The sequence below is a fragment of the Lissotriton vulgaris genome, chromosome 1_2, assembly GCF_964263255.1.
Source record: "Lissotriton vulgaris chromosome 1_2, aLisVul1.2, whole genome shotgun sequence".
NCBI lineage: Eukaryota > Metazoa > Chordata > Amphibia > Caudata > Salamandridae > Lissotriton > Lissotriton vulgaris.
The window spans coordinates 356,610,462-356,632,350 of record NC_141686.1 but is presented as its reverse complement, the minus strand read 5'-3'; the positions used below and the strand labels follow the sequence as shown (position 1 = coordinate 356,632,350).

The following is a 21,889-nucleotide window of genomic DNA, read 5'->3' as shown; positions in this document are numbered from 1 at the left end:
TTTCTTAAACAAAATAAAACTTTACTAAACTGAAAAAAAAAACTCTATTATGATAAAAAATTAACATCCACCATACGCAATGTACAAACCGGCACCTTAACTGATTGTTTTTTAATAGCAAAAAGATTGTTATTATTTTGAACGTGTCCTGGATGATATTTTTCCTGTTTTAACTAGGAAGCTGTATCTACAGTGGAGGTATGGCACTCTACCAATTAGAGCTTTTACTTGTAAATGGTCTCCATCCTCCCCGAAAAACTGTCCCAGCTGCAATTGTGACCTGGAAAGTGACCTGCATATTATGTTTTTCTGCCCGGCCTATAGAAGAATAAGGAGGTATTGGCTTGTGCCATTGTGCAGAAATATGGGGGTCACACACTGCATGCAAACCTATCGGATTTTAAAAACTGATTTATCTAGCATGGTTGTTTTTGGTGTAGCAAAATTCCTTGCAGCAATATGGAACAAGCATAGAGCTGTAGTAAACAACGCTTACATTTTAACCTATGCACATGCACTTTCAAATCTAATCTCTTTTAATTGTTAAATCAGTTGTTTAGTGATTGTTGTAATATACATTTTATTGATTATTGTGCTTACCATGACATTTTTTTATCATCCCGGTACCTTGTAATTTGTTGATTTTATTATTGTATGTACATCTTTAAGGGCAAAAATTGCCGAAATAAAGATTAATGAATGAATGATTAGCCAGTAAATCAAATCAAATCAAATCCACTTTATTCGATTATTTAAAATCATAAACGTATGCTATACAATCACATGTTAAAATCAAGATTGCAGGAAGATTAACCCCTTCCATGCGCCGTCCGACGTCACGGTGGGAGTGTGCGGAGGACGGCCGGGGGCCGTCCGGCCCACGCCATAAATCACCCGCACCGTGGCGGAATTTTCGCCGAGGTCAAGGGGTTAAAAAGATTATTTACATAAATGTACAATTCATATATACTTAACACCCAGTGTTGTCAAGTTGATAATTAATCAATGTATCTTACAAATTATACACAGTAATCTATGGGACAACAAATTTACAGACAGGATTTTGACTTCATGTATATACTCAATTAATTGTATAAAAATTGTTTTAGTTCATAACGTTACATTAACCTAAGAGTTTTGCCCTAATGATCTCATCTTTTTGTTACGAACGGAGGCTACCAGGAAATTTGCTACCCCAAACATGACAAGGGGGGATTCCATTAGTTGTAGGTAAAGTAAAGCAGGTTTTACTTGCACGAAACCCCTATTTCTTAACAGTGGAGTAATAAACTTTTTCCTTCCTTCCGTATAGTATGGGCAAAAAAACACAAAGTGCATCGTGTCCTGGTATGAATGATCATCACATTTACAGGGGGCAGCTTCCTCTGGTTTGCTCCACTCCATGTAATTTCCCAGTAACACGTGCGATTGATTAAATCGGAATTTAGTGGGCAGCCATCGTGGAAGGGTTTAGTAACAATTGTCAAATACGGTTGAATAGACAATGTCAATATCAACAAATAATGAGCCCTCACAGTTGGTTTACAGAGTTCTGTTGCTTCACGATCCAATTCCCTAGATTTTAAAAAGTTTATTTTAACCCAATTGATATCGGCCTTGATTAAACTTTCTGGATTGGAGTAGATCTCTGGAGGTCCCAGATAATTAGATATAGATTTAATATAGCACCCCATTACTACCACTTAGATTAGACCTGGGAATTAAACCCATAACAGAGGAGTTAGGACTCAAACCCCTAAAATTCTGGAGGCGTTTGTGGTCCAGCCCAGATCTTGCAACTTATAGAGAGGAACTTCAGGAATTCCTGGAACTACGGAATATAAAGAGAATTCCTTGGCTGACCTACGTCAAGGGAAGGCTCGAGGAAATGGGTTTCTCGGAACTGTGGACAGATCCTTTTAATTCATGTACCAAGATCTCAAAAAAGGTGCTCGCGAGTGCCTACTATGCCATGATGCTCACCAGAGCCTCCAACGACACTCGTGAGGGGTCCCTGACAAATTTATTCCTGAAAATGAAAGACACCTATTCCCTCGAAAAAACTTTGGACGATATTCCCCCTGCATTAACAAGGAAACTGTTTTTACAATGGCGCTATGGATGCCTTCCTCTAGCTTCGTTCACAGCGTCCTGGACAGCGTGCTCCACCGTATCATCTTGCCCAATGTGTGCTCACCCGAAGGAGGATGACATGCACGCGGTCTTCTTCTGCAAGGGCTACGAACGGAGCAGAAAATATTGGCTAGTTCCGATGCTCAGGAACTTGGGATTCAGATCCTACCAAACCGCTTATAGAGTTTTAAAATCTGACCTCTCCCCTCCTGTAGTTTTTGCACTTTCAAAATTCTTAACTGCACTGTGGTTTACCCGAAGCCGAATGATGAAAAGACTGGTATAATGGACTTCACCAGCGGTTTTTCCCACTGTCTTATCCAACATTTAAACCAATTTTATCAAATTTGGATCACACCATGTTTAATAAGTTTTTAAATTGTATGTACTTGTTCTGTATCTTTTATGATCTGTGATCGAAATAAAGATTTTTGAAATGAAATATAGGACAGCCATTGTATTTCAGCCACTTTATCGAGAGCCATACAGTCCTTAATGATCTTATGATTCAAAGTTAGATTGGGATTCAACCATGTTCTTATCCATTGCAGGATGGGAGCCATGTTCAATAGATCTGAGATGTATCCCAACCCAAGCTCCAAATGTACTGTATAACTAGCGGTTGATTGGGGAAGACCCAAGAGGGCTCGCAGGAATTTATTTTCTTCTCTCTGGATGAGAGTTATGTCCTTAAAGCCCCATATTGCGGCCCCATACCTAGCAATGGCCACACTTTTTGCTTTATAGATGAACAGAATTGCTTCCCCCGGGTTGCCACCTAATCTATTCAGTATTTGGGGTGCCCATGAGCCTACATCGTCAAACACAACCCCTAGATAGGTGAAGACTTTAACCTTAGTTATTATAGAGTCATTACAGGAGACTGTTTTAAAGTACTTTCTTCTGCGCCCTAGTGACCTAACATGAGATTTTTCAGTGTTGACAACCAGGTCTAACTTTTTCATAAACTCCCCAAAGGAGTCAAGGAGTCATTGTAAGGCATTAGGTGTTCTAGCCAGTAACACTGTATCATCCGCGTGTAGGAGTACAGGAATGGGCGTTCCTCCCATACGTGGAATATCAGATGTTACAGTTACCAGGGCATCTTCCAGGGAGTTTATGTAAAGTGTGAACAACATTGGGGCCAATATGCATCCCTGACGCACTCCTCTGCCAGATTTAAACTCAGCAGTGCATTTTCCCTCTTGCGTCATTCTAATCGATGCCGAAAGATCTCTGTGTAGTTCAGCTAGAAAATTCACCAAAGCCTGATCTAGTCCCAGCTCCAGGAGCTTCTTCCACAGCTGTGACCTATTGACTAGGTCAAAAGCTGTGGATAGGTCCATAAATGCCAAAAAGATTGAACCTTTGGACGCTACCGTGTATTTGTTGATTATAAGATGTAGGTTTAGGCACTGGTCTTCTGTGCCTCTTCCCCCTCTAAAGCCATATTGGGCATCACTTAAGATGGCTTTGTCTGTGGCCCAAGCAGTTATCCTGGCCAGGATTACTTTCCCCAGTATTTTGATTGATGAATCAATCAAAGAGAGTTTGGGCGATTGCATCTTGGGTCCCCCTTTGGCCCTTTTTAAAAACTGGTATTATAATGGAACGGGACCAGGTGTTAGGGAGAGTGGCCGGAATAGAACTTGCTGCTAGATTGAAAACATTAGTAAGTATTATTGACCAGAGGTCAGGGTTGGCCTTATACATATCAGGAGGTACCCCATCGGGGCCCGGAGCTTTCTGTCCCGATGTTTCAGCTATTGCTTTCTGTACTTCCTTTATGGTAATACTCGGTAAGGGCCCCACTAACTCTCTAGAATGTGTCACATAGGTATCAAGTTCCAAATTACTTCCATAGATGTTCTCAAAGTGATTTAACCATTCCCTTTCTGTGATGTTAACTTCTAATGGTGCATTTTCTACCCCATTAAATAAAGGAGAATTAACGATGGTCCAGAATTTAGAGCTATTCCTTAGGGTAGCTTTATCATATAGCGAGTCCCATGCCTCTTTCTTTATTTGATTTTTACGTGTTTGTAAAGTAGTTTTATATTTTTTTCTTAAGGAGGAGACCTCAGACTTGTCTCTGGGCTTGTTTTTGAGATCCTGCAAGAGCTCACAATGAATTTTAGTGCAATTATGGTCAAACCATCTATGCACCGGGTTTATTTTCTGTTTTCGCTTCGTTGTAAGTTCAATTGAGACCTGTTGACAAATTACCTCGAAAGATGGTATAACTTCTCCCCCAAATCTAAGTGGGTCACTACAGATGTTAAATTCATTCCCAACCTTAGATCTAATTGTATTTAAAAACTCTTCTGGTATTATTTTATTCCATTTTAATCTCCTCCCCTGATCCTTAGTTACAACCTCAGTTACCACTTTAGAGGTCTCTATTTTGTTAAAACAAAGTGAAATATTATCCAGTTCCAACACCACTGGGTTATGGTCACTGAAAATGGATTGGATAGCATTATAAAATATAACTGAACATAACAAGCCAGGAGATAAGAACATATAGTCTATGATAGTTTCACTTTACCTTGCGCTATATGTAGGTATCCGATCCTTTATATCAGCGAACTCACGTTTGAACAGGTCTACATCTGTGAGTAGATCCTCCAGGGCAATCCCCTTTGCATTATGTTCGAAGTGCTGGTAAGCTGAAAAGGCCGGGTAATCTAAATCCTTATACTGGCATTTTAAATCGCATAAATGAATATTAAAATCTCCCTTTAGGATAACATGAAAAAAAGTGGTTTGAACTTCTTTATATGAAGATAAACACTTTGATAGTGATTGGAGATGCTCATTTGGATACTCTCCCTGTATTGCATTATAGAAGTTAATATATACAACTTTGTTATTGTTCGGCATTAAAACTTCTAGAGCTAAAAAGTTAGGGGAGGTAGTATTAAGCTTCTTCACTATAGCTTTTATATTAACCGATATTAAAAACATCAGTCCTCCTTTGTCCCTTCCTTATTTAGATGTGCGGGCGGCTACAAAGTATGAAGTAAAACCATTCACCCAAAAATTGCACTCCCTATCCCACGTTTCTTGGAGTGCCACTATATCATACTGCCTCAGGAATTCAATCCATGCCTTATCATCCCTCTTAGAACGTAGGCCTGCAATATTCCAGCTCATGAGTTTTACAGAAAGCTCCCTTCTTTCCTGGTTTACTAAGGTACATTTAGGCCGGTTTGGTGAGCATTCTTGTATCAGTCAGTCAATATCACCTAAGTGAGATAAGGGTGTAAATCTGTTTGACAATGCAATTCCCCCATTAATCACAGTAGTATTAAGATTATGAGCTTTTGGTAGTAATCCAGATTTTTGGGTGGCCCCGCTATTTAGGTGTACCCGCGGTCTTACTGGGTTTCTTACTGTAGTTATACGACCGTTCTCCCATGAACTCCTTCTATGTGGCTCTGGCCGTGGATAAAAGAACCCTAGTGATAGTGCTCGTATCTCTCCCTCCTGTGTGAACGTATCCGTTGCATCCCAGAATAACCGAGATGCCTAGTGGGGTCTATTAAAGTTCACAATGAGGCAATCTCCCTTGAGGTTTTTTTGTGTTACCTACCCATCCCACATGTCTCCCCATGTTTATACAAGCAGATAGATTTTTGCCCCCGTGCAATTTTCGTCACACCAGACCCTGATATTTCTTAACAGGGTTTCCTGGGACTCATGCTCTCCAGGTTTTAAGGGGGGTACATTTACTAGTATAGCTACATACGGTGTAGCCTCTGGTGGTAGATGGATAGTGTGTTTATGTTCCAAACCCCTGTTCTTACTATGCTCCCTCTCTGCTGTTGAGATCTCTTGATGTGAGGGGGAGCTATTGGGAACGATAGCCATCCTCTGGGCCACAGAGCCCTTGACATGGCCTATGGGAGTTATCCCGCTATGTAACATCAATGAGGAGGGTGGATTCAGATGAGTTGATGGTGTACTTTCATCTGATATCCCCTTTGGCTGAGTTTGCTGACCTCGGGGTTTATTGGCCAGGTTAACATTAGATAGTGGGGGAGAATGATCTTTTAAAGCCAGGAATGTGTTTATACGTTCACACTTTTTCCAGATTTCTGCTACACAATCTTTTAACGTTTCAATAATATCACTAGAGATCTGAGTCAGTATCGTTTCCAGTTTTTCTGTAAGTATGCCCTCAACCATGTCTCTCATGGAGGTTTCAAAATGTCTAGATGCAGGATGTCCTTGTTTCTGATGGGGTGGGGTAGGCATTTTACGTTTTTTGGTCTGCCTCTTTACATGTTTTGTTGCTGATTTAGTAGCCTCCCCAGAAGGGCTATTAACAGTAGGATTATTAGCATCCAATTCATCCTCGGGACTTGAGGTGGTTGGAAGGGGTAAGATGTCATTCATTCTGTTAATATGAATCACGGGCTCCAGTGGAATAGTCTGCCTTTTAACTAAAGGTGAGCCTGATGTCTCTGTGGTAGAAATTTCAAGTCCCAACTCTCGTTCAGTGGTTGCAATTTCCTTATTTAATTTGCCCACAGCAGACGTAAGATAGGACAAAATGTTTGTAGAGGTAGTGGCGTTGCGTGGGACTTTGGATTTAACACCGCCTCCATTTACAGAAGTTTGTAATTTGCGCTTACCCATGTTAGGCGATGTTTCTCAGGTCGGTGGCCCGTCCCGTCCCTGGTCGTCCCCGGACGGCCACAGACGGCCTCCCCTCTGCCCGAGCTCAGCCCGCCCGCTTCCCGTGAGGCGGAAGCAGCAGCCCTATCTTAAGTGCCTCCGGGCGCGGGATCCTGACGCGGCAATTCGCGTCCCCGTGAGCAGCAGGGGACGCCGGGCAATGTAGTCTCCCCTCGCTCCCCTCTCTCCGCGGCCGCGATTTCAGGAGTGGCGACGAGGGGAAGCAGAGCTGCCCAGTGAAGTGTCCGTGGGTTAGGGCAAGCAAGCAGGCTGAGAACCAATGTGTCAGCAGGTCCTCCAACGATCTGACGCCAGTAGAAAGTACTCCAGTTGAGTAGAGGTATCGCACAAAACGGTGGCGTCTTCTTGGAAAAACATGCAAGGCAGGATTAATTCTGGCACAATGCTCCTGTCACGAAAATTAAACCTCAACAGGAATCACTTAAAGATATAAATAAAGCAGGTGCCTGAGTTGAAGCTCAAATTCAGTAACATTTTAATCAGTCCTAAACAATTGTGAGCAAGGTCGAGGCCTGGCAAGTGTGCTTTATCATAAAGGACACTTGCCAGGCCTCGACCTTGCTCACTAATTAGGGCTGATTAAAACGTTACGGAATTTGAGCTTCAACTCGGACCCCTGCTTTTTTTATATCTTTAAGTGCTTCCTGTTGAGGTTTAATTTTCGTGACAGGCGCCTCGTTGCCTACTTGTAACTATTCTCTGACCCTGCTTCGAGGGTCAGAGCAGGGTCAGAGAATAGTTGCAACAAGTAGGCAACGAGGCGCCAGGAAGCACTTACAGGGTTACAGCAGCAGGTGCCCAAGTTGAAGTTAATTTCTTTGTAACCCTTTTGTAAATGGTTACAAAGAAAATAGCTTCAACTTGTGCACCTGCTGCTGTAACCCTGTAAGCGCTTCTATGAAAATTTGTCCCGCTCGCGGATTTGCGGATTTTCTGCGATTTCGCGAGATTTGCGGATCGCGAAATTGCAGAAAATCCACAAATTGCGCGAACGGAACACATTTTTGGCCCACACTTAGTTGTCTCCTACGCCGATGACACGCAGGTGGTAGTATCAGTGTCAAACAATATTGAGGAGACAGCCAATCGCTTTAACATCTGTATGTCACAGATTAATATTTGGATGCAGAAAAATTGCCTCAAATTAAATGGTGAGAAAACAGAGGTTTTGATGTTAGGGGCAAAGACCTCCTTCTGGTCCCCAAGATGGTGGCCGGCTGATCTGGGTGGCTGCCCAACTCCTGTCACAAAGGTTAGAAACCTAAGGGGAAAGACTGACATTTGAATGTCAAATTAATAAGCGTGTCTCCACTTTTTGGGTTGCTTTAAAAATGATTAGGAAGATCCATCTTTTCATCCCTTTGGACATACTAAAAACAGTGGTCACAGCCCTGGCCCTATCATGAATGGACTACGCCAATGCATTATATGTAGGACTTCAGTCACAGCTCCTACTCAGACTTCAACGAATGCAGAATGCAGCGGCAAGACTGATTCTGGATATTCCCAAATATGAATTAGTCTCCCACCGACTGAAAGACCTTCACTGGCTTCCAGTGGGAAAGAGAATTATAATTAAGTCGCAATGCCTGGCATCTTAGGCATTACAAGGAAAAGGGCCACTGTACCTGAGAACACATCTTAGGAAATACATGCAAGTCAGAAATGTAAGGTCAGCATAGGCACAACGACTGTCAATTCCCAGGTATAAGTAAGCTCGCTTGGGGGCGGGGGTGGCAGGAGTTTCCTGTTAGGAAAAGCGAAGACCTGGAATTCCTTACCTATGTCGATGAAAAACAGCAAGTCGCTAATGTCATTTAGAGGGCTGCTGAAAACGTGGTTATTTACGAACTGAAAGGTCAGAAGTATTGCAAATCTGCAAAACTCAGCATACCCGTCATTCATTGCTCCAAGACGCCCTCAGGCATGCGTGTCCTCTATATTTCTGTAAATCAAATCAAATCAAATCAAATCTCTTCCATCCACACCTCTCTCGTGTCCCCATCTCTTGCATCCACATCTTTCGTGTCCCCATCTCTTGCTCCCACACCACTCTTGTGTCCACATCCCTTACACCCACACCTCTCTCATGTCCCCATCTATTTCACCCACACCTCTCTCGTGTCCCCATCACTTGCACCCACATCTCTCTTGTGTCCCCATCTCTTGTTTCCACACCTCTCTCATGCCCCCATCTCTTGCACCCCCACCTCTCATGTCCCCTTCTCTTGCACCCGCACCTCTCTCGTATCCCCATCACTTACACCAACACCTCTCAGGTCCTCAGCTCTTACACCCACACATTTCGTGTCCCCATCTCTTGCACCCATACCTTTTGTGTCCCAATCTCTTGAACCTACACCTCTGTAGTGTCCCCATCTCTTGCACCCACCCCTCTCTTGTGTCCCCATCTCTTGCACCCACACCTCTCTCGTGTCCCCATCACTTGCACCCACATCTCTCTTGTGTCCCCATCTCTTGCTTCCACACCTCTCTCATGCCCCCATCTCTTGCACCCACACCTCTCTCGTGTCCCCATCTCTTACACCCACACCTCTCTCATACCCCTATCTCTTGCACCCGCACCTCTCTCGTGTTCCCATCACTTACACCAACTCCTCTCAGGTCCTCAGCTCTTACACCCACACATTTTGTGTCCCCATCTCTTGCACCCATACCTTTTGTGTCCCAATCTCTTGAACCTACACCTCTGTAGTGTCCCCATCTCTTGCACCCACCCCTCTCTTGTGTCCCCATCTCTTGCACCCACACCTCTCTCGTGTCCCCATCACTTGCACCCACATCTCTCTTGTGTCCCCATCTCTTGCTTCCACACCTCTCTCATGCCCCCATATCTTGCACCCACACCTCTCTCGTGTCCCCATCTCTTACACCCACACCTCTCTCATACCCCTATCTCTTGCACCCGCACCTCTCTCGTGTTCCCATCACTTACACCAACTCCTCTCAGGTCCTCAGCTCTAACACCCACACATTTTGTGTCCCCATCTCTTGCACCCATACCTTTTGTGTCCCAATCTCTTGAACCTACACCTCTGTAGTGTCCCCATCTCTTGCACCCACACCTCTCTCATGCCCTATCTCTTGCACCCGCACCTCTTTTGTGCCCCTATCTCAAGCACCAACAACTCTCCTATGTCCCCATCTCTAGTACCCACAGCTCTCTTGTGTCCCCATCTCTTGCACCCATACCTATTGTGTCCCAATCTCTTGAACCTACACCTCTGTAGTGTCCCCATCTCTTGCACCCACACCTCTCTCATGCCCTATCTCTTGCACCCGCACCTCTTTTGTGCCCCTATCTCAAGCACCAACAACTCTCCTATGTCCCCATCTCTAGTACCCACACCTCTCTTGTGTCCCCATCTCTTGCACCAACACCTCCCTTGTGTCCCCATCTCTTGCACCCACACCTCTCTAGTATCCCCATCTCAGACTTCTACACCTTTCGTGTCCCCATCTCCTGCTCCCACACCTCTCTATTGTCCCCATCTCTTACTTCTACACCTTTCGTGTCCCCATCTCTTGCTCCCACACCTCTCCAGTGTCCCCATCTCCTGCAACCACACCTCTCTCATGTCCCCATCTGTTGCACCCACACCTCTCTGGCATTCTCATCTCTTACACCCACACTTTTCATGTCCCCACCTCTTGCACCCACACCTCTCTCGTGTCCCCATCTCTTGCACCCACACCTCTCTAGTGTCACCATCTCTTGCACCCACACCTCTCTCGCATCCCCATCCATTGCTCCCACACCTCTCTTGTGTCCCCATCTCTTACACTCACACCTTTCATGTCCCCATCTCTTGCACCCACACCTTTCTCGTGTCCCCATCTCTTACTCCCACACCTTTTATGTCCCCATCTCTTGCACCCACCCCTCTCTTGTGTCCCCATCTCTTGCACCAACCTCTCTCTCGTGTCCCCCTCTCTTGCACCCACTCCTCTCAGTTTCCCATCTCTTGCACCCACACCTCTCTCGCGTCCGCATCTCTTGCACCCACACCTCTCTCGTGTCCCCATCTCTTGCACCCATACCTCTCTAGTGCCCCCATCTTACACCCAAACCCCTCTCATGCCCCATCTCTTACACACATACCCCTCTCATGTCCCTGTCTATTTAACCCACACCTCTCTCGTGTCCCCATCTCTTACAACCAAACCCCTCTGGTGTCCCCATCTCTTGTACCCATACCTCTCTCAGGGCCCCCATCTCTTGCACCCACACCTCTCGTGTCCCCATCTCTTGTACCCACACCTCTCTCATGCCCCCATCTCTTGCACCAACACCTCTCATGACCTCATCTCTTACACCCACACATTTTGTGTCCCCATCTCTTGTACCCGCACCTTTCGTGTACCAACTCTTTCACCCACATCTCCCTCGTGTCCCCATCCCTTGCACCCACACCTCTCATGTCCTCATCTCTTATACCTACACCTTTTGTGTCCCCATTTCTTACACCCACACCTCTCCTGTGTCCCCATCTCCTTCACCCAATCCTCTCTCGCAACCCCATCTCTTGCTCCAACACTTCTCTTGTCTCCCCATCTCTAACACCCAGACCTCTTGTGTCCCCATCTCTTACACCCACACCTTTCATGTCCCCATCTCTTGCATCCACACCTCTCTCTCTCATGTCCCTATCTCTTACACCCACACCTTTCATGTCCCCATCTCTTGCACCCACACCTCTCTCATGTACCCATCTCTTGCACCCACACCTCTCTCCTGTCTCCATCTCTTGCACCCACATCTCTCTTGTGTCCCTATCTCTTATACCAACACCTCTCAGGTCCCCATCTCTTGCGCCCACACCTCTCTCGTGTCCCCATCTCTTGCAACCACACCTCTCTCGTGTCCCCATCTCTTGCACCCACACCTCTCTCATGTCCCCATCTCTTGCACCCACACCTCTCTAGTGTCCCATCTCTTGCACACACACCTCTCTCGTGTCCCCATCTCTTATACCAACTCCTCTCATGTCCCAATCTCTTGTACCCACACCTCTCTCATGTCCCCATCTCTTGCACCTACACCTCTCTCGTGTCCCCATCTCTTGCACCCACACCTCTCTTGTGTCCCTATTTCTTATACCAGCACCTCTCAGGTCCCCATCAATTGCGCCCACACCTCTCTCGTGTCCCCATCTCTTGCCCCCACATCTCTCTCGTGTCCCCATCTCCTGCACCCACACCTCTCTCGTGTCCCCATCTCTTGCACCAACTCCTCTCATGTCCCCATCTCTTGCACCCACACCTCTCTTGTGTCCCTATCTCTTATACCAGCACCTCTCAGGTCACCATCAATTGCGCCCACACCTCTCTCGTGTCCCCATCTCTTGCCCCCACATCTCTCTGGTGTCCCCATCACCTGCACCCACACCTCTCTCATGTCCCCATCTCTTGCACCCACACCTCTCTTGTGTCCTCACCTCTTGTACCCACACCTCTCTTGTGTCCCCATCTCTTACAACAACTCCTCTCATGTCTACATCTCTTGCACCCACACCTCTCATGTCTACATATCTTGCACCCACACCTCTCTCGTGTCCCCATCTCTTGCACCCACACCTCTCATGTCCCCATCTCTTGTACCCACACCTCTCTCTTGTCCCCATCTCTTGCACCCACACCTCTCTTGTGTCTCCATCTCTTGCACCCCCTCCTCTCATGTCCCCATCTCTTGTACCCACACCTCTCTCGTGTCCCCATCTCTTGCCCCCACACCTCTCTAGTGTCCCATCTCTTGTACCCACACCTCTCTTGTGTCCCCATCTCTTACACCAACTCCTCTCATGTCCCCATCTCTTGTACCCACACCTCTCTCGTGTCCCCATCTCTTGCACCCACACCTCTTTTGTGTCCCATCTCTTGCACCCACACCTCTCTAGTGTCCCATCTCTTGCACCCACACCTCTCTTGTGTCCCCATCTCTTGCACTCACACCTCTCATGTCCCCATCTCTTGTACCCACACCTCTCTCGTATCCCCATTTCTTGCACCCACACTTCTCTTGTGTCACCATCTCTTGCACCCACAACTCTCTCATGCCCCCATCTCTTGCACGCACACCTCTCATGTCCCCTCTCGTGCATCCGCACCCCTCTGGTGTCCCCATCTCTTTCACCCACACCTCTCTCGTTTCCCCATCTCTTGTACCCACACCTCTCTCGTGTCCCCATCTCTTACACCCACACCTCTCATGTCTACATCTCTTGCACCCACAGCTCTCATGTCTACATCTCTTTCACCCACACCTCTCTCGTGTCCCCATCTCTTGCACCCGCACCTCTCTCGTGTCCCCATCTCTTGCACCCACACCTCTCTTGTGTTCCCCATCTCTTACACCAACTCCTCTCATGTCCCCATCTCTTGTACCCACACCTCTCTCGTGTCCATATCTCTTGCACCCACACCTCTCTTGTATCACCATCTCTTGCACCCACACCTCTCTCATGCCCCCATCTCTTGCACTCACACCTCTCATGTCCCCTCTCGTGCATCCGCACCCCTCTGGTGTCTCCATCTCTTGTACCCACACCTCTCCCGTGTCCCCATCTCTTACACCCACGCCTCTCTCGTTTCCCCATCTCTTGTACCCACACCTCTCTCGTGTCCCCATCTCTTACACCCACACCTCTCATGTCTACATCTCTTGCACCCACACCTCTCATGTCTACATCTCTTGCACCCACACCTCTCTCGTGTCCCCATCTCTTGCCCCCTACCTCTCTAGTGTCATCTCTTGCACCCACACCTCTCTTGTGTCCCCATCTCTTACACCAACTCCTCTCATGTCCCCATCTCTTGTACCCACACCTCTCTCGTGTCCCCATCTCTTGCACCCACACCTCTCTCGTGTCCCCATCTCTTGCACCCACACCTCTCTAGTGTCCCATCTCTTGCACCCACACCTCTCTTGTGTCCCCCATCTCTTACACCAACTCCTCTCATGTCCCCATCTCTTGTACCCACACCTCACTCGTGTCCCCATCTCTTGCACCCACACCTCTCTTGTGTCCTTCTCCTACCTGGCCGTCAAGACCTGGAACTCCCTCCCGACCGACCTGCGCTTGACCCAAGACCACCTCTCCTTCAGGAAGAAGCTCAAGACCTGGCTGTTCGAGCAGTAACGGCACCCCCCCCCCCCCCAAGCGCCTTGAGACCCTACGGGTAAGTAGTGCGCTCTATAAATGTCTTTGATTGATTGATTGATTGACCATCTCTTGCACCCACACCTCTTTCATGCCCCCATCTCTTGCACTCACACCTCTCATGTCCCCTCTCTTGCATCCACACCCCTCTGGTGTCTCCATCTCTTGTACCCAAACCTCTCTCGCGTCCCCATCTCCTACACCCACACCTCTCTCGTTTCCCCATCTCTTGTACCCACACCTCTCTCGTGTCCCCATCTCGTGTACCCACACCTCTCTCGTGTCTCCATCTCTTGCATCCACACCTCTCTCGTGTCCCCATCTCTTGCACCCACGCCTCTCATGTCCCCATCTTTTGCACCCACACCTCTCTCGTGTCCCCATCTCTTGGACCCACACCTCTCTTGTGTGCCCATCTCTTACACCCACACCTTTCATGTCCCCATCTCTTGCACCCACACCTCTCTCGTGTCCCCATCTCTTGCACCCACACCTCTCTTGTGCCCCCATCTCTTGCACCCACACCTCTCTCGGGTCCCCATCTCTTGCACCCACTCCTCTCATGTCTACATCTCTTGCACCTACACCTCTCATGTCCCCATCTCTTGTACCCACACCTCACTCGTGTCCCCATCTCTTGCACCCACACCTCTCTTGTGTCCTTCTCCTACCTGGCCGTCAAGACCTGGAACTCCCTCCCGACCGACCTGCGCTTGACCCAAGACCACCTCTCCTTCAGGAAGAAGCTCAAGACCTGGCTGTTCGAGCAGTAACGGCACCCCCCCCCCCCCAAGCGCCTTGAGACCCTACGGGTAAGTAGTGCGCTCTATAAATGTCTTTGATTGATTGATTGATTGACCATCTCTTGCACCCACACCTCTTTCATGCCCCCATCTCTTGCACTCACACCTCTCATGTCCCCTCTCTTGCATCCACACCCCTCTGGTGTCTCCATCTCTTGTACCCAAACCTCTCTCGCGTCCCCATCTCCTACACCCACACCTCTCTCGTTTCCCCATCTCTTGTACCCACACCTCTCTCGTGTCCCCATCTCGTGTACCCACACCTCTCTCGTGTCTCCATCTCTTGCATCCACACCTCTCTCGTGTCCCCATCTCTTGCACCCACGCCTCTCATGTCCCCATCTTTTGCACCCACACCTCTCTCGTGTCCCCATCTCTTGGACCCACACCTCTCTTGTGTGCCCATCTCTTACACCCACACCTTTCATGTCCCCATCTCTTGCACCCACACCTCTCTCGTGTCCCCATCTCTTGCACCCACACCTCTCTTGTGCCCCCATCTCTTGCACCCACACCTCTCTCGGGTCCCCATCTCTTGCACCCACTCCTCTCATGTCTACATCTCTTGCACCTACACCTCTCATGTCCCCATCTCTTGTACCCACACCTCTCATGTCCCCATCTCTTACACCCACACCTCTCTTGTATCCCCATCTCTTGCACCCACACTTCTCTCATGTCTCCGTCTAACACCCACACCTCTCTCGTGTCCCCATCTCTTGCACCCACACCTCTCTTGTGTCCCCATCTCTTGCACCCACACCTCTCTCGTGTGCCCATCTCTTGCACCCACACCTCTCTTGTGTCCCCATCTCTTGCACCAACACCTCTCAGGTCCTCATCTCTTGTACCCACACCTCTCTTGTGTCCCCATCTCTTACACCCACACCTGTACCCACACCTCTCATGTCCCCATCTCTTGTACCCACACCTCTCTCGTGTCCCCATCTCTTGCACCCACACCTCTCATGTCCCCATCTCTTGCACCCACACCTCTCTCGGGTCCCCATCCCTTGCACCCACACCTCTCTTGTGTCCCTATCTCTTATACCAACACCTCTCAGGTCCCCATCTATTGCACCGACACCTCTCTCGTGTCCCCATCTCTTGCACCCACACCTCTCTCGTGTCCCCATCTCTTGCTGCACCCACACCTCTCTCGTGTCCCCATCTCTTGCACCCACACCTCTCTCGTGTCCCCATCTCTTGCTGCACCCACACCTCTCTCGTGTCCCCATCTCTTGCACCCACACCTCTCTCATGTCCCCATCTCTTGCACCCACACCTCTCTTGTGTCCCTATCTCTTATACCAACACCTCTCAGGTCCCCATCTCTTGCACCCACACCTCTCTTGTGTCCCCATCTCTTGCTGCACCCACACCTCTCTCGTGTCCCCATCTCTTGCACCCACACCTCTCTCGTGTCCCCATCTCTTGCACCTACACCTCTCTCGTGTCCCCATCTCTTGCACCCATACCTCTCTCGTGTCCCCATCTCTTGCACCCACACCTCTCTCGTGTCCCCATCTCTTGCTGCACCCACACCTCTCTCGTGTCCCCATCTCTTGCTGCACCCACACCTCTCTCGTGTCCCCATCTCTTGCTGCACTCACACCTCTCTCGTGTCCCCATCTCTTGCACCCACACCTCTCTCGTGTCCCCACCTCTTGCACCCACACCTCTCTCGTGTCCCCATCTCTTGCACCCACACCTCTCTAGTGTCCCATCTCTTGCACCCACACCTCTCTTGTGTCCCCCATCTCTTACACCAACTCCTCTCATGTCCCCATCTCTTGTACCCACACCTCACTCGTGTCCCCATCTCTTGCACCCACACCTCTCTTGTGTCCTTCTCCTACCTGGCCGCCAAGACCTGGAACTCCCTCCCTCCCGACCTGCACTTGACCCAAGACAGCCTCTCCTTCAGGAAGAAGCTCAAGACCTGGCTGTTCGAGCAGTAACGGCACCCCCCCCAAGCGCCTTGAGACCCTACGGGTAAGTAGTGCGCTCTATAAATGTCTTTGATTGATTGATTGATTGACCATCTCTTGCACCCACACCTCTCTCATGCCCCCATCTCTTGCACTCACACCTCTCATGTCCCCTCTCTTGCATTCACACCCCTCTGGTGTCTCCATCTCCTGTACCCAAACCTCTCTCGCGTCCCCATCTCCTACACCCACACCTCTCTCGTTTCCCCATCTCTTGTACCCACACCTCTCTCGTGTCCCCATCTCTTGTACCCACACCTCTCTCGTATCTCCATCTCTTGCATCCACATCTCTCTCGTGTCCCCATCTCTTGCACCCACGCCTCTCATGTCCCCATCTTTTGCACCCACACCTCTCTCGTGTCCCTATCTCTTGGACCCACACCTCTCTTGTGTGCCCATCTCTTACACCCACACCTTTCATGTCCCCATCTCTTGCACCCACACCTCTCTCGTGTCCCCATCTCTTGCACCCACACCTCTCTTGTGCCCCCATCTCTTGCACCCACACCTCTCTCGGGTCCCCATCTCTTGCACCCACTCCTCTCATGTCTACATCTCTTGCACCTACACCTCTCATGTCCCCATCTCTTGTACCCACACCTCTCATGTCCCCATCTCTTACACCCACACCTCTCTTGTATCCCCATCTCTTACACCCACACTTCTCTCATGTCTCCATCTAACACCCACACCTCTCTCGTGTCCCCATCTCTTGCACCCACACCTCTCTTGTGTCCCCATCTCTTGCACCCACACCTCTCTCGTGTGCCCATCTCTTGCACCCACACCTCTCTCGTGTGCCCATCTCTTGCACCAACACCTCTCAGGTCCTCATCTCTTGTACCCACACCTCTCTTGTGTCCCCATCTCTTACACCCACACCTGTACCCACACCTCTCATGTCCCCATCTCTTGTACCCACACCTCTCTCGTGTCCCCATCTCTTGCACCCACACCTCTCATGTCCCCATCTCTTGCACCCACACCTCTCTCGGGTCCCCATCCCTTGCACCCACACCTCTCTTGTGTCCCTATCTCTTATACCAACACCTCTCAGGTCCCCATCTCTTGCACCGACACCTCTCTCGTGTCCCCATCTCTTGCACCCACACCTCTCTCGTGTCCCCATCTCTTGCTGCACCCACACCTCTCTCGTGTCCCCATCTTCTGCACCCACACCTCTCTCGTGTCCCCATCTCTTGCTGCACCCACACCTCTCTCGTGTCCCCATCTCTTGCACCCACACCTCTCTCATGTCCCCATCTCTTGCACCCACACCTCTCTTGTGTCCCTATCTCTTATACCAACACCTCTCAGGTCCCCATCTCTTGCACCAACACCTCTCTCGTGTCCCCATCTCTTGCATTCACACGTCTCTCGTGTCCCCATCTCTTGCACCCACACCTCTCTCGTGTCCCCATCTCTTGCTGCACCCACACCTCTCATGTCCCCATCTCTTGCACCCACACCTCTCTTGTGTCCCCATCTCTTACTGCACCCACACCTCTCCCGTGTCCCCATCTCTTGCACCCACACCTCTCCCGTGTCCCCATCTCTTGCACCCACACCTCTCTCGTGTCCCCATCTCTTGCACCCACACCTCTCTTATTTCCCCATCTCTTGCTGCACCCACACCTCTCTTGTGTCCCCATCTCTTGCACCCACACCTCTCTCCTGTCCCCATCTCTTGCACCCACCCCTCTGGTGTCTTCATCTCTTGCACCCACCCCTCTGGTGTCTCCATCTCTTGCACCTACACCTCTCTCGTGTCCCCATCTCTTGCACCCATACCTCTCTCGTGTCCCCATCTCTTGCACCCACACCTCTCTCGTGTCCCCATCTCTTGCTGCACCCACACCTCTCTCGTGTCCCCATCTCTTGCACCCACACCTCTCTCGTGTCCCCATCTCTTGCTGCACCCACACCTCTCTCGTGTCCCCATCTCTTGCTGCACCCACACCTCTCTCGTGTCCCCATCTCTTGCACCCACACCTCTCTCGTGTCCCCATCTCTTGCACCCACACCTCTCTCGTGTCCCCATCTCTTGCTGCACCCACACCTCTCTCGTGTCCCCATCTCTTGCACCCACACCTCTCTCGTGTCCCCATCTCTTGCGCCCACACCTCTCTTGTGTCCCCATCTTGTAGTACTGAAAATTCGAATTTGTGTAACCATCCTGGACTCGAGAATAAAACTTCATTGTAATACGACGAATTTAGTATCAAAAGACCGAGAATGGCGAGTACATTATGCACAAGCATTTTCGTCGCATTCGAAGGATGCTTTCACCTGGAGATCGTCAATCGTACCCTGAACCCTTGGCTTCCATTTTGTATATGGCAGCCATTTTGTATGTTGCCCTTTACATAGGCTTGATCCAATATCAAAAGGACACGCACTCCTTGATTGACTTTTCCGTGACCTGGGCAGGTTGAAACCATTGCCCCAGGCCAAGCTCGCTTGGTCAGTTCCTCTCCCAGTGGCCGGTCAAGATAGCATCTAGGCGCACCCGGCCATAAAACCCTTTTCATCACACACACGCACCCTACCGAATCCTGCCCACACCTGGCCCCACTCTTTTTCTCTTACTTGTTTTATGATGGGGACGTGCTCGTTTTATTGGGGGAACACCGATATCTGATTGAAATGCCGGACCTTGCCGAGAAATTTATTATGTATTGGACAAACAAAATGTGAGCTTGTCATCATAACTCTGTTACTTATTTGTGGTCGAAATATGTGAATAGTATCCTGAAAATCTAGGAATGTTTGCCTGAAGCTTATTATTTTGCATAAAAAGAGAAGCCTGACTTCGAGAATTGAAGCAGTCTCCTGAGAACATACTTCCCGTGTGTTGTACTTCTAGGACACTTGTTACCTTGGTTGCAGCCAATAAATCGATCTTTGACTTCACCTAGAAGACTCTGAGTTTCTGTGGTCTGAATCAGGAAGAACTCGAGGTCTTTGGGTGTACCCTGGCACCGCTGGGTTACCGGATCAGTACCGGTTCTGAAAAACCCAGTACCTCAATCTCTTGCACCCACACCTCTCTCGTGTCCCCATCTCTTGCACCCACACCTCTCTCATGTCCCCATCTCTTGCACCCACACCTCACTCTTGTCCCCATCTCTTGCACCCACACCTCTCCCTTGTCCCCATCTCTTGCACCCACACCTCTCTCGTGTCCCCATCTCTTGCACCCACACCTCTCTCTTGTCCCCATCTCTTGCACCCACACCTCACTCTTGTCCCCATCTCTTGCACCCACACCTCTGGTGTCTTCATCTCTTGCACCCACACCTCTCTCGTGTCCCCATCTCTTGCTGCACCCACACCTTTCTTGTGTCCCCATCTCTTGCACCCACACCTCTCTCGTGTCCCCATCTCTTGCACCCACACCTCTCTCTTGTCCCCACTGACCTCACTCCTGTGCAGGCGCTTCAGCTCGCCCAAAGCACGGGTTTCTGTGCAGGGGCTTAACAAAGGCCCCAGCAGGCCCCGCGACGCGGGGGGGGGGGGGGGGGGGGGGGGGGCAGGCTTTACAATACTGAAGAGGGCCCCTTCAGTCCCTACTGATGTGAATGTGGGGGGCCTTTCAGCACATCTTGCAGGGGGGCTCTCACGTTTTGTTACTCACCTGCCGCAGATCACACGGCAAGCTCACCTGCCGCAGATCACACGGCGCGCTCACCTGCAGCAGATCACACAGCGCACTCACCTGCAGCAGATCACAGGCCGCGCTCACCTGCAGCAGATCACACGGCGCGCTCACCTGCAGCAGATCACACGGCGCGCTCACCTGCAGCAGATCACACGGCGCGCTCACCTGCAGCAGATCACACGGCGCGCTCACCTGCAGCAGATCACAGGCCGCGCTCACCTGCCGCAGATCACACGGCAAGCTCACCTGCCGCAGATCACACGGCGCGCTCACCTGCAGCAGATCACAGGCCGCGCTCACCTGCAGCAGATCACACGGCGCGCTCACCTGCAGCAGATCACAGGCCGCGCTCACCTGCAGCAGATCACACGGCGCGCTCACCTGCAGCAGATCACACGGCGCGCTCACCTGCAGCAGATCACAGGCCGCGCTCACCTGCAGCAGATCACACGGCGCGCTCACCTGCAGCAGATCACACGGCGCGCTCACCTGCAGCAGATCACACGGTGCGGTTACTCCACACAGCAGTCCGAGGTGAACATAACTCGCCTGCCTGTGTCTGCCGTCCAAGGGTTGTGTGCTTCCCTCCCCCCCCCCATTACCAGTGACGTCGGAAGTGATTCATTGCGTGGGGGTGGACACCCTGCAAGCACCGCCACCGGGAGCGATGTGAGAGTTTGCAGGACTGATGGTTACCAATTAATGTAACCTCCCCCCCCCTGCTAGACAGGGTGGGTGGCATTATCGTGTAGACATGAGCTCAGGCATATATTGCAGTATTTTACCTCTAATTGTACTTTGTTTTCTCTTGTAACCTTCACAGATGTCACTTTTTCCTCCTGTAATGCACCGTTTGCTCCTCTTGTATTTTGTTTGCTCACAATGGTCACCTTTACCTCATGTAACTTTACATCTGCTTCTGTCACCTGCTGACGTGTCCTGTCCTCACGGGTCACTTCTGGTCCTGCTGTGAAGCCTCCGACGCCCTCGGGCAAAGTCCGCGCCAGAGAAAACGCATCAAATAAAATAAAAAAAGTAACTTCCTCCCCCAGCCCCCCCCTCTCCTGCTTCCTCTTGTCCTCTCCGCCCCCTCCCTCTGCCCCCCCCCCCTCCTATTTGTGGTCTGTGGTGCGGCCTCCTGTATGGGCCTGTGAAGAGCCTTCCTGCTCTGAACACACCCCACGCCTCGTGCCCCCCGTCCTGGCTGCACCCCTCTCGGACTGAAGCACAGCTCCCCCCCCTGGAGCTCTTCCCTGGTCCTGCCCCTTCCCATCCACAGACCCCCCCGCACCTCCCAAAATTCCTGCTCTAGGGTCTGTTCACCTCGGTGCCCCCCCCCCCCCCCCCATGGGGGCGTTATAGTTCTGTCCCCCAGGGGCGCCTCTCCTCATATGCAGGGCTTCGCAGCGCTCTG

At 50.0% G+C, this 21,889-nt stretch overlaps 1 protein-coding gene across 3 annotated transcripts in view; it reads right to left on the bottom strand.

The window, feature by feature from the left end:
• Positions 1 to 21,476, bottom strand: part of LOC147736821 (uncharacterized) — an 85,443-nt gene extending 63,967 nt beyond the window's left edge. Inside the window, exon 1 of one of the 3 annotated variants that reach the window (XM_086953510.1) lies at positions 21,372 to 21,476. The gene's annotated coding sequence lies outside the window, so the exon portion shown is untranslated. Of the gene's footprint in view, positions 1 to 20,937; positions 21,097 to 21,371 lie in introns of those variants that run through there. The other 2 variants (XM_086953508.1, XM_086953511.1) reach the window with 2 other exon arrangements.
• Between the last annotated feature and the right edge of the window lie 413 nt (positions 21,477 to 21,889).